At 50.4% G+C, this 12,640-nt stretch overlaps 1 long non-coding RNA gene across 4 annotated transcripts in view; it reads right to left on the minus strand.

The window, feature by feature from the left end:
* LOC140709931 (uncharacterized) overlaps nucleotides 1–12,640 on the minus strand; it is a 99,670-nt gene that overhangs the window by 50,331 nt on the left and 36,699 nt on the right. Inside the window, exons 1-2 of one of the 4 annotated variants that reach the window (XR_012090717.1) lie at nucleotides 12,273–12,563; nucleotides 10,014–10,200 (exon numbers count right to left, since the gene is read on the minus strand). This is a non-coding gene — a long non-coding RNA (uncharacterized lncRNA). Of the gene's footprint in view, nucleotides 1–10,013; nucleotides 10,201–11,804; nucleotides 11,833–12,254; nucleotides 12,564–12,640 lie in introns of those variants that run through there. The other 3 variants (XR_012090716.1, XR_012090719.1, XR_012090718.1) reach the window with 3 other exon arrangements.

Raw genomic sequence — 12,640 nt, forward strand, 5'->3', positions numbered from 1 at the left:
GCCAGCTTTTGGGCTAACAGGGTCATGAACAGATCAGGAACCTGAGACAATCAAAGGACTTCACCCCATAAAGCCAGGGTACTCTCGGGAGCTGGAAAACCCAGGAGAATTTCCACATACTCCTCAGAGTTCCTCGTGCATTGCCTTTAGTGCCCCATTAGCAGGAATGAGTCCTTCTGTAGTTTCACCAGACTGCTGAGCAGCAGAAAGAGGACAGACCAAGGAGTCCCAGTCCCACCTGTGACCTCGGGCAGTCACTGACACCTCTGAGCCTCGGTTTTCTCATCTGTTCAGTGGGGATGGTATACTTCCCCTTACCGGGCTGTGGAAAGGACAACATAATCTTACATAGAAAAAGTAATACTAAGCTAACACTGGTTGAGTGCCTATTACACTCTAAACAATGCGCTAAGTACTTTGTATATTTTGTCTCATTGAATCCTGATGACAATCCTGCGATGCAGGAACTCTTACTATCCCCCATGCTACAGATGCAGAAACTGGGACTCAGAGCAGTTAAGTACCCGGCCAAAGGCCAGAAAGTCAACTAGAATTGATGTGTCCATTTTCATTCATTCATTCATTCATCATCACTTATTGTGTACCCGTTCCGTGCCAAGCAATGAGAAGCAAATCACACAGTCCCTGCCCTCATGGTACTGACAGTCTTGTTACTGCAAAGTACAAGGTGCAAAGTAAATAGAAGTCAAATCAGATTCCAACTTCTACTCAACACCCAGTAGGCCCCAGACGAAACTCTTCAGAGCAGGGGTATTGCTCCTGTGGTTTGGCCTGGTGCTCACGATTGAGATACATGCAAGGAAGAGACGGCTGGTTCTGCAGGTCCTCCAGGGACAGAAACCAGGAATGTTGGCCAATACAGAAACATCATAAGCATTTTCCTTATATTTGATGCATTCCTGGACCCATAGATCGGAAAGCAACCTTGAGAAAGAACTGAATTTATTTCTCAGCTTCTGAGAAAGATTACATTTGAACTTTTTGTGAGAGAGATCCAGCTAGGGAACCTTCACCTTAAAAACCGGGCTAAACAAAGCTGTATTTATAAACAGGTGAATTTAAGGGCAGCCCCATGCCTCTAAATAGTGAACACTCCCGTGCATTTTAGGCAGGACTGATTCAATGTATTTTCTTAGCACACAGCTTTTCAGGAATGCAAAATATACTTGTACCCAGCATCTTAAGGCTTCTAAAAAGTAGACGATGCCCTTCTCTCTGTTCACTTACAAGCTCATCCTTCAAAAGCATTTGTTTGGAAGTCCCTCCTTAAATCTAACCTGAATCCAACCTGTTGTGCTTAAGGTCACTTCAGTGATCTTTCTAATACAACCCAAGAGAGAAGGACTGGAGGGAAGAATTTAAGACCCCATGAGATCAGGGGCAGACTCTTAAGTTAGCAGTATCACTTGTGGCTAAATCTTGGCATCATTTCCCGAACTGTTTCTAGCTGCTCCCAGGCACTCCAAATGTCTCTGAGAATTTTCTTCTTGGACACACTTAAAGAAGCATCTGAAATTTGTGCCATGCAGCTTAGCACTTGCTTAACCAGGATGAATCTTAGAGACCATCAAGTTTTGCCCTTGCAGGAGAGAAGAGGAAACAGATTCAGAGAACTACTGTGACTTCATCAAGGATACTTAGCAAATTAGTGGCAAAGCCAGGAAGATAACCTAGACTCCAGAACTCAAGCCTGGTGCTCTTTTTTTTTTTTTTTTTTCCTTCAAATCTATGTCTCCCCCACATCTGACTCTGTTTCCCTGAGGTCCAGAGCCACGCCTTGTTCCTTTTTAGGCCTCTCATGACTCAGGCTTAGGCACATTAGTTGCCCAAAGCACACTTGGCTTGCTCTGACTTGAACAGTACAAGGAGCTATGTCTTAGTTTCAGGCAAGACCACCTTGACCATGAGACATGAGAAGGAACTCTAATGGGCCTCTGCTACGATGTAGCAGGGACTGTGTTAGCACATTGCTAGAGCCCTGGGAAGCAGAAATTCTTAGTGCCCATTGCCCAGATGAAGAAACTCACTTTCAGAGAGGTTACAGAATGTCTCTGTGGTTCCACAGCTACACAGTGGCGAGGCTGGAATTCGAAACCAGGTTTGCCTGCCTTCTTCTCCTGCATGATACTGCTTCATAACAGTCCCCAGAACCTTAACGACCAGGTGGAACGAACCAACAAGGTCATACTGAAATTGTGCATCAGTGCCCTAATGACCAAGAGAAAATACATTTTGTCCAATTCCAAGGTATAAAGATGTAAGGTAGAAGCCACCAACTGTAGACATGGAGGAGGCTCAGAGCGACAGCACGTGCTGTCCAGGTGCTCCTACTCCTCCTTTCTTCCCTCGCAGTTTCTCTCTCCCTTCCTTTAACACTTACTGAATATGCCAGCCACACAGAGGCACTCAGTGTTTGGGCCCATAACCTTCCTATTGGAAAGGCCCTTCACTTTCTGAACATGGCCTGGCACTGTCCAGACACCCTTCTGTCCTGTGTGGTCCTGGGCAGGGGCATCTCCCCTTCTCCTCCAGGACCACTCTGAATCCTAACTTGATGGCAGCTGCCTGGCGATCTCTTCATCCTCCTGACATGGCCATGTAGCTCCCCAGCTTCCATCATTCCCAAATCTCTGCAAGGTTATGGGGTTGCCTTGCTCCAGAGGGCACAAAAGTGCTTAGCTCTCTGCTCGGATTTACTCTTGGCTGGTGGAGACCTGTGACTGCTCTTCCCCTCCCTTGAACCTTCCTCATGGAGGTTTGCCAAGTCACAGGAGGCACAGTTTGCGATTGATTCCTAATGCCCCTGCTAGGTTTTAACAGCTGGTGGAAACGTCTGCTCGTACTTCACCCACACTCCCCTGGCTGCGAGTTCAAGTCACTGTCGATTTGGTCATTGAGTTACACAGACGTGCACCCCAGGTGGACCTGTACGAGCCTTCCCACATCAGCTACCTTCATCTCTCATGAGGTCACTCCCCTGGGCTTTGAGAGCCACTCCTTGAATATCATCTTGGAACGTGTAAAACAAACAAACAACAACAAGTATGAAAGGGCTCAGGACTCTGCATTTAAGAATCAAATTACACTATCTTCTGGGCAAGTCACTCCCCTTCTTGGACATGAGTTATTCCATTCATAAGACGGAAGAACAGGGGTGGATAAGGTTACAGGTCCCTTCTGCACTCAGGCGCTGCCTGGTTCTGCTGAACCACAGCTTCAGGAGGCTGGCCGAGAGGTCTTTCTGGTCCCTGGCTGACCGCTTTCATCTATTCCCTTACCTGAGGTCTGAAACACATTTTTTTTTTTTTTTTTTTGGCTTCAAAATACAAAAAGAGAAAACTGAAAAATCGAAATAGTTAAAAGTTTAATTAAGCTGGGCGCAGTGGCTCACACCTGTAATCCCAGCACTTTGGGAGGCTGAGGTGGGTGGATCATGAGGTCAGGAGATCGAGACCATCCTGGCTAACACAGTGAAACCCCGTCTCTACTAAAAAAATACAAAAAACTAGCTGGGCAAGGTGGCGGGCGCCTGCAGTCCCAGCTACTCGGGAGGCTGAGGCAGGAGAATGGCATGAACCCAGGAGGCGGCGCTTGCAGTGAGCTGAGATCCAGCCACTGCACTCCAGCCTGGGCGACAGAGCGAGACTCTGTCTCAAAAAAAAAAAAAAAAAAAAAAAAAAAAAAAAAAAAAAAGTTTAATTAAATGTCTACATAATGGAAAGTTATGTAAACATCATTAATTGTTAAGTTTGATGTTCATAGAAATTGTATTACACTTAAAAACAATTTGTTCCTTAGAATTACTCACTTTGAAAGGGATTTCAAACATGTCCAGCGATTGCTAAGGCCTCATAGCTATGAGTTAGTCACAGTCAACCACTTCCACAAGCAAAATCATTAAAACCTCTTTTAAACATACTACAGCAAATAATAATAATAATTAACATGAAATGTGGGTGACTTTCAGTATGTTTGATAAAATGTTGGGTGTTCAGGGTCTTCGAAAGTCTTAGGATTACTCTACAATCAGAGTATACAATATAAACTCATATTTATAAATCACTTGCTCTGTGCCAGGCTCTTCTGAGCCTTTCCCATGCATTAACTCACTTAATTGGTAAGACAACTCTTGAGGTAGATACAATTACCATTCCCATACTACAGGTGAGGAACCTGACTAAGAGCAAGTAAGTGGCACAGCTAGAATGGAAAACTAATGAAGCCAGGGCTCATGCTCTTAGCCACCTTACCGTATACAAAGCTTGCCATCCTGGGTGTTTCCCAAGGAGAAAACAAGTGCTGGCAGGTGGAGAAGGGAGGGAGGTGCATCTCCCTAACAAGGGGGCACTTGACACCGCATTAAATGGAACCCATTCCTTGCTCGGCTCTACTGCTACTAGCTACCTCCTCTGTGGTTCTCTTCTGCCCACAGAGGTCTCCTCTGTAGCTGACTCTCAGCCTCGCCTAATGCTATTAATAATTATAAAGAGCTGATGTTATTGACAGCTCCTTCAGCATTTTATACAGGACTTAATCTCATTCAATCCCCACGACCTCCATTTCATAAACAAGGGAATTGAGGGTTTAGAGATCTGAAACAATCTGCCCACAGTCACATAGCTCTCAGAAATAGTGGAAGCCAGGCTTCACACTCCAGTCTTATTCTAAAGCCCAAACTCTCTTTTTTAGTTTTTTGTTTTGTTTTATTTTGTTTTTGAGACGGAGTCTCACTCTGTCGCCCAGGCTGGAGTCCAGTGGCTCTATCACAGCTCACTGCAAGCTCTGCCTCCCGGGTTCATGCCATTCTCCTGCCTCAGCCTCCCGGGTAGCTGGGACTACAGGTGCCCACCACCACGCCTGGCTTGTTTTTTGTATTTTTTAAGTAGAGATGGGGTTTCACCGTGTTAGCCAGGATGGTCTCGATCTCCTGACCTTGTGATCTGCCCGTCTCGGCCTCCGAAAGTGCTGGGATTACAGGCTTGAGCCACCGCACCCAGCCCATTTTTTGTATTTTTAGTAGAGATGGTGTTTCACCATGTTGGCCAGGCTGGTCTCAAACTTCTGACCTCGTGATCCACCCAACTCGGCCTCCCAAAGTGCTGAGATTACAGGTGCGAGCCACCATGCCCGGCCCCAAATTCTCTTTTAATTATAAAGATATACATATTGTTTAAACAATTCAACAAGTATATTGAATAACACAGTGAAGCCTTCCCTTTACCACAATCAATCTACTGTTCTCTCCCTATCTGAGGTTCTCTTCCTACGTTCCACTGTCCCAGACTTCAGCAAAGTATCTGTGTATCTATCTAGGCATCTGTCCATCTTTCCATTCCTTTCTCACTTATATATTCTGGTGGTTTCTCTCTCCATGTGGCAACTCTACACCCAGGATCAAAATGGCATCAAACGGGAGCTTGGAACAGTGACAACCCCTGCCTGAGATGTCTCCATTCCAGGGGCAAGGTTGCCTGGTGCCTGATATCCATGAGATTAGGAAAATCTATCCACCCCTTCTATTCCCGAACGCTTGGCAGGATTTCTGTGGCTAACATGCCAGTTTTATGGACTCCTGCACAGTCTCATGTGCTGAAGTGCCACACTACGTTCTCAGCCTGGGAGGTTTCTGGGCTCAGCTGGCTCAGATCCCATGTGTGGGGAGCATTAAGAAAAATAGGTCACCTGTATAAGACTAGTGGCAAAAATCTGACTCAGTGCTACTTCTCTGTCCTTTACTTAAAGGAGAAGCATAATTAAAATGATCCAGAAAAGAGAACCAAGCAGTAGATTGAGTTGCTTGGAGAAAGGACCACGCTACACTGATTTTTACATGCCCAATGCCAGCAGTGCATCGGGTACACAACAGGTTCTCAATAAATTGTTAAATGGGGAACTTGATAGAATAAAAAACAAGGTCTTTTCCCAGTGCTGCATGCAAAAGAGCTCAGTCAGAGTGAATTCTTATTTGCGAAGATAAGAGATTTTTACTCTTCTGATGGCTGTTTCCTCCTGTTTTCTTTGTCACAGTTCAGGGGCAAAGAAAAGCTTCTCTCTCTCTGAAATGGTAGGAGAAACCCTTAGGGCTTAGGTAACACATCTCAAGGCTCCCTCTCTCACATGTTTTGAGAATAGAAATATTTAACCATAGGGAGTGACTTCCTGGCTGAGAGATGGTCAGAGTAACAGAGAGCCTAGGAGCGAAGGCAGTGAAGTTTGTGAGCCGAGGGCTCTGGTTCTGGTGTCTGCTTCTTTGCTGTGTGATCTTGGGCAAGTTTCCTAAATTTTCTGCTTCTCAGTTTTGTCATCCATAAAACAGTAATAATAGTACCTGCCTCAAACAGTGTGTGGAAGAGGCTTAAACAAGCTAATGTAAGTCAAATCTTGAGCACAATCCTTGGTGTAGCTACACATATGCTTGTGTATATATCAGAAGCTCAAAATTATACCATTAGTATTAATAACATACTCTGGACCCTCATTATAATGCTATTCTCAATATCCCGACACTTGATTTCTATTGACAACTCCTAGGCTCAACTGTTCCTCCTACCTCAGCCTCCCGAGTAGCTGGGAATACAGCCACCACGCCTGGCTAATTTTTAATTTTTTTTGTAGAGACAGGGTCTTGCTGTGTTGCCCAGGTTGGTCTCAAACTCTTGGTCTCAAGAAATCCTCCCACCTGGGCCTCCCCAAGTGCTAGGATTTACAGGCATGAGGCACCATGCCCAGCTCCCTTCCTTTGCTCTCCTAACTCCATCTCAGCACCTGCCCCTGAGGACCAATGCAACAGGGCACTCAGTACATCTGTGAACCTCCCATCAGTCCCATGGTGGACTAACCCGGGGACAATGGTCACCATCCCCTCTGGTGCATTCTTTGTCCCCATCAGCCTGGAAAGCTCCAGGGGCTGGCAGCTGGCATAGAGTAGGAGGCTGCACTCCCTGACCTTTCTATGGTGCACACAGTCCTGTACCCATCCTGTCCTCAGAACTGCCAGGGCCATGACCAACCTGCCAAGGGCATGGGAATCTGTGTGTGAACCAGCTCAAGGAGGTGGAGCAAGAGGAATGTAGGGGAAGCTGCTGCCCCAGTAGGTTTAGAGGGAGGATGGGGTGGGGGCGCGGCAGGGCCAGGCAGGTGAGGATGTGTGGGTGAGATTGTGTGAGTGTCTGGCTCTCCTGGGTGGGGCTGGATGTTTGGGCACAGGCAGCGGCTGTCACATGGCCTGGCTGCAGGTTTCGGACAGAAGCCAGGTAGGTGGGCTGTGTCAGGCACAGCTATAAACTGTGCCAAGGAAGCGGCCAGAGCAGGGGCCCAGGGAAACTTCTGCCTTGGCGGAAGATACTGGGGAGACAGGATGAATTGGGGAGGTCTTCCAAGGCCCATGGTACTTCATGGAGCCAGGGCCCAGGGCAGGGAGGGCTATAACCTTGGCTTGCCTGATTGGCTGAGCACAGACACATAGAAGGGGGTGTGGGCAGCCTGCTAGGTGAGGGGGGAATGGGTGGCCAGGTGACTGAGACCCCCAAGACCAGGACCCACTGTCAGGCCTGTGGCTTCCAAACGCCAGTGTGAAGTGTTCCCCTTTGGGCACTGAGGCCATCAGCTTCAGCTTCACACCCTTTTCCAGACAAAGTCCCTCAGGTCACCTCAAAAGTCACTTCTGGCCTTCCCCAGAGGGGAAAGGAGAGGGGTGCCTGTGGGCAAGTGGCCCTCAGCGCTGGTGGAGGGCACAGCACAGACTGCCTGCATGTGGGAGGCCCCCAGCAGACCTTGCCCAGATGTCAGCCCTTGTTTGAGGCAAACTGTAAAATTATTACAATTCAGGCCAGGCGCAGTGGCCCATGCCTGTAATCCCAGCACTTTGGGAGGCCATGGCAAGAGGATCGTTTGAGCCTGCAGTGAGCTATGACTACACCACTGCACTTCAACCTGGTCAACAGAGGAAGACCCTGTATGTAAAACAGGCTGGGCATGGTGGCTCATGCCTGCAATCCCAGCACTTTGGGAGGTCAAGGCAGGTGGATCACCTGAGGTCAGGAGTTCGAGACCAGCATGACCAATGTGGTAAAACCTCTTCTCTACCAAAAACATAAAAATTAGACAGTCGTGGTGCCCCATGCCTGTAATCCCAGCTACTCAGGAGGCTGAGGCAGGAGAAATCACTTGAACCCAGGAGGCAGAGGTTGTGGTGAGCCGAGGTCATGCCACTGCACTCCAGCCTGGGCGACAGAGTGAGACTCTACCTCGAAAAGATAAATAATATGGGAAAGCTATGTTCTTAACATTTTTCAAATGATAATTCATACTAAAAATAGTTACCAATACTAATGCACAAAGCATTTCATAAGTTTAGACTATTAATAAAAAGACATGAAAACTGAAGTATTTGTAATCACGCTTAATATTAGAAGTTCCTACACCTGCAATGTAGCAACTAATTATACGAAAATTTAATAAATGACAAAATAAAATTTTACAAACAGATTTGTAATAATCAGAAAGAAATCTGAATTGGTAACATAATTCAAATAATTTGTTATGGTCGTATGCTAAATGCTAATTCATATAAAACATTAAAAGATTATCTTAATTATGACATCTTAATTTTTAATAGTTTTAAATATTATAAATATAAATAAGGGGTTTCTAAATTTAAAAGAAGAATGACTAAATTTTTCAGAATTATTTTGTATTTCTTGTCATACAATATAAAAATACCATTCCGTTTCCCTTTAGAGTAGGAACCCTCCCTTATTATCTCACTGAAAGGAGAATGCTGGACAGTGCTTCAGAACTGAAGGAATTGTTTCGTGATAATGCATGGCACTTCCCTAACTCAACTGGAAAAGGAGACAAAAACCTAGTGTTTCCAACCCTCAGGCTAGCAAGAAAACACAGCCCAGGTAAGCTCGTCTCTTCTCCAATGGAGCTGGAGTCTACCCAACAAGAGGCGACCATTCTGCCATGACCTTAGAATTGTTCAGAAGTTTGCTAACAATAAGCAGCCAACATAGACACATTCTCCATTAAATCTAAAATTCCCTTTTCCCCTAGAGGCACTAGGGTGTTTGAGGGGCATGTAGCAAAAGGGATCCCAACCACACCACGCAAACTAGCCAGGAAATCTTTTTGTCCTCACAGATCTGAGAGTCCCTGAGAACCCAGAGACAACACGGAGGTAGCAGGACACCAACAGGAGAGTCCCAGCATCAGTTCCTGGCCATAGAAGCCCTTCTGAACAGCAGGCAGAACAGAATCCACTACAGCAATCAGCCTGCCAGAGAAGCCTCTGCCCCTGTGGCCTGAGGTTCCACTTTCCCAAGGTGACACCATGGGCAGGTGGGCTGAAGCAGCAGCAAGGTCAAATCAACTGGCCCAGCCACGATGCCTCTTTGACCGTACAAGTGATACCGGTCTAAGCCTCGCCTCTTCCACAGGGAAAACCAGGTGACCCAAAGGGTGCCCAGAAGCAGGGAATCTGCCACAGCAGCCACCCTCCTGGAAGGTTCCCTTTCTTCCCTTTGGTGAACTCCCTCCAACACACACCTTGCCAGGAAAGCACCCTTTGTCTGACATGGGGGATCCCACCACACTGAAACCCAGCCAAAGCAGCCTTTTGTCCCTTAAGGGTTATCACAACGAAAAACAAAAAAATACACAAATAGTCGCCCCCTAAATTCTGTTAAGAATGAGACAATGCTGGCACTCACACCTGGCTCAGACACCAGCAGGAGGGCACCCTCCACAGACCGCAGGAGAAGGGGAACGACTCCTCCTTGCCCTGGCTGCACCTCCACCACTGTCATTGAGGCCTGTGGTACAGAACCGGCAGCTTCTTACCCACCCCAGGCCGGGCTGGGCCCCAAAGTTCTCCTACTCCCCCTTCCTGGCCCCTAGACTTGCTGCTGTTGCCACCATTAGCGCTGATGCCAACGGAATCAGCTCTGCTGTCACCCTCTATGCACCCGTCCACCCTCCAAGGTTCCTACCACCTGGCCTCCATGGGTATCCTCCCACTGCTCCTGTTGAGCTGCAGTCTCCATCACCGTCACCGCCACAACCACAGATGAATTGCAGAGCTGTGCCATCTTCAGGCTCCAACCTCCAGCTCACCACAGGAGACTCCTCCTTCACCAGCCTGGCTTGGAGCAGCTGGGCAGGCAAAGCCAGAAAAACCTACAACAGGATGCAGAAAGTGGCAGTGTCAGAGCCTCACGTTGTCACGCTGGCCACTCGGTGGCAGGGGCCAGTTTCAGCGAAGGCACTCACACCCACCCTCCAAAGTCCAGCCTCTCCTCCTGGACCAAGCTGGCCGCCTGACCTGACCTGGGGTGGGGACTGGAGACACCACAGTGCCCGGGGCTCCTTGGGGAGCAAAAATAGCGGAAACTCAGACCCAGCCAGTCCTCCCCACCAAAGTACCAGTTCCCATTCCTGACTCCTCCATCCACAGGGCCCTGAGACCCCCTGGTGCCTACTACTCCATGACTGGGGCTCCCAGATGGTCTCCACAACACGGAGCAAGAGGGCAAGGGTCGGGGAATCACGGTGGGTGCGTGGGCCCTGCGGTGCTCAGGGGATTGCCGCGAAAACTCTGTGTGCCCTCTGCGCTCCAACACGAGCAGAAGTTCACCCTCTAGAGCCTTGAGTCCGGGAAGAGGAGAACGGCCCGGGCCCTTCCTCAGAGGCCACCACTGTCGCGGCCACCTCCACAGAGGTGGAGGCTGGCAGCAGCAGAGCAGCCCCCCTGATAGGACCCCAACCTGCCCCGCCCAACAAGCGTAGCCCCCAGATTGTGCCCACAACACACCCAGAGACTGCTGCAGGCAGCGTAACCCTGAGCGCGCCCCCAAACCACTCCTCTGAACCCGGCAGTGTAACACTTGATAGTGTCCACAACCCATCCCTGCCACCCGCGTTGCTGCACCAAATAGAGCCCCACCAAACCCGCCCCACACCCCGACCACAAGCAACAAAGTCCCAGATAGCACCCCAACCTGCTCCTGTCTCGGGCAGTCAACGCCGAGTTAGTGCACGCAACCAACCCCTCACCCCACTTTCCCCCAGGAGCAGTGCAGCATTTGACAGTTCCCCTAAAGCACCCCCAACTGCCTGCCAGTCGGCATGGCTGCTGGCATTGTAGCCCAGGATAGCTCACCCAACCCGCCCCCTGCATCAGCCAGTGCAGCAGCTAATAATGCCCCTAAGCCGTGCCCCGAGCCGCTGGCAGTGGACACAACCTGCCTCCAACCCCCCCACCTCAGGCAATGTAGACCCTAAGCACAGCCAACCTGCCCCACCGCCAGCCTGATGCAACGCCTGATAGCGCCACCCACCAGCCCCCCACAGCAGGCAGTGCAGCCCCAAAAGCACACCAAACCTGCTCCCCACCACCCCACAAGCGGGCAGTGCAGCTGCAAAGAGCGCACCCACCCTGCGCCTTTCTACCACTCTAACAGGGTTGCTGTCTCCGTCGCCACCACCAACTGCAGCCAGGCGAGCCGCAGTGGCCAAGGCTTCAGCCGCCAGCATCAGGCATGGGCCCCACCTTCTCCTAAACCTCTAGCTGATCAACAGCAGCTCCTGCTGCCAGCCACCCTCCTACTGCTCCGGCCCCTCACTATGGCTCTGGACCCCCTCCGGAAGCTCACGCGGCGCTCTTACCCGTCAGGCCGCCATCAAACCGCTCCGCCCCCTCCGACCCCTTAGGCCGCCATCAAACCGCTCCACCCCCTCCGACCCCTTAGACCGCCATCAAACTGCTCCGGGCCCCCTCCTACCCCTCAGGCCGCCATCAAACCGCTCCGGCCCCTCCTACCCCTCAGGCCGCCATCAAAAACCTCGCCCCCTCCGACCCCTCAGGCTGCCATCAAACAGCTCTGTCTCCCTCCTACCCCTCAGGCCGCCATCAAACCCCTCGCCCCCTCCTGCTGCTCCAGCCGCCATCAAACCCCTCGCCCCCTCCTGCCCCTCAGGCCGCCATCAAACCGCCCCGGGCCCCCTCCTGCTGCTCTGGCAAACCCCTCCGGCCCACTCCTACCCCTCAGGCCGCCATCAAACCGCTCCGCCCCGCTCCTACCCCTCAGGCCGCCATCAAACCGCCCCGGGCCCCCTCCTGCTGCTCCGGCAAACCCCTCCGGCCCACTCCTGCCCCTCAGGCCGCCATCAAACCGCTCCGGGCCCCCTCCTGCTGCTCCGGCCGCCATCTTACTGCTCTGGCCCCCTCCTACCGCTCAGGCCGCACTAACACTCTGGCCGCCCTCCTAACGCTCCAGCCACGGTGCCATCTCTGTTGCCACCACCATCCCGAGCAAGACGAGCGGCGGTGTTGCAGACTCCAGCCTCCAGCTCCCCCTCCTCCTGGTCCTCTAAGCCGGGAACACAGGGCTGGGCGGGAGATCCAGGAGAGCCTAAACTGGCGGGAGGCCCCCTGAGCATGCGCAGGGAGTTATGCGCAGGGCTTCTGGACTACGTGTTCTGATTGGGTGAGAGAAACCTCTAGGTCTTCTCTCATTGGACTTTTTTTTTTTTTTTTTTGAGACGGAGTCTCGCTCTGTCGCCCCCAGTGGCGGGATCTCGGCTCACTGCAAGCTCCGCTTCCCAGGTTCACGCCATT

Source organism: Chlorocebus sabaeus, chromosome 23 (genome assembly GCF_047675955.1).
Source record: "Chlorocebus sabaeus isolate Y175 chromosome 23, mChlSab1.0.hap1, whole genome shotgun sequence".
In the NCBI taxonomy this organism is placed as follows: domain Eukaryota; kingdom Metazoa; phylum Chordata; class Mammalia; order Primates; family Cercopithecidae; genus Chlorocebus; species Chlorocebus sabaeus.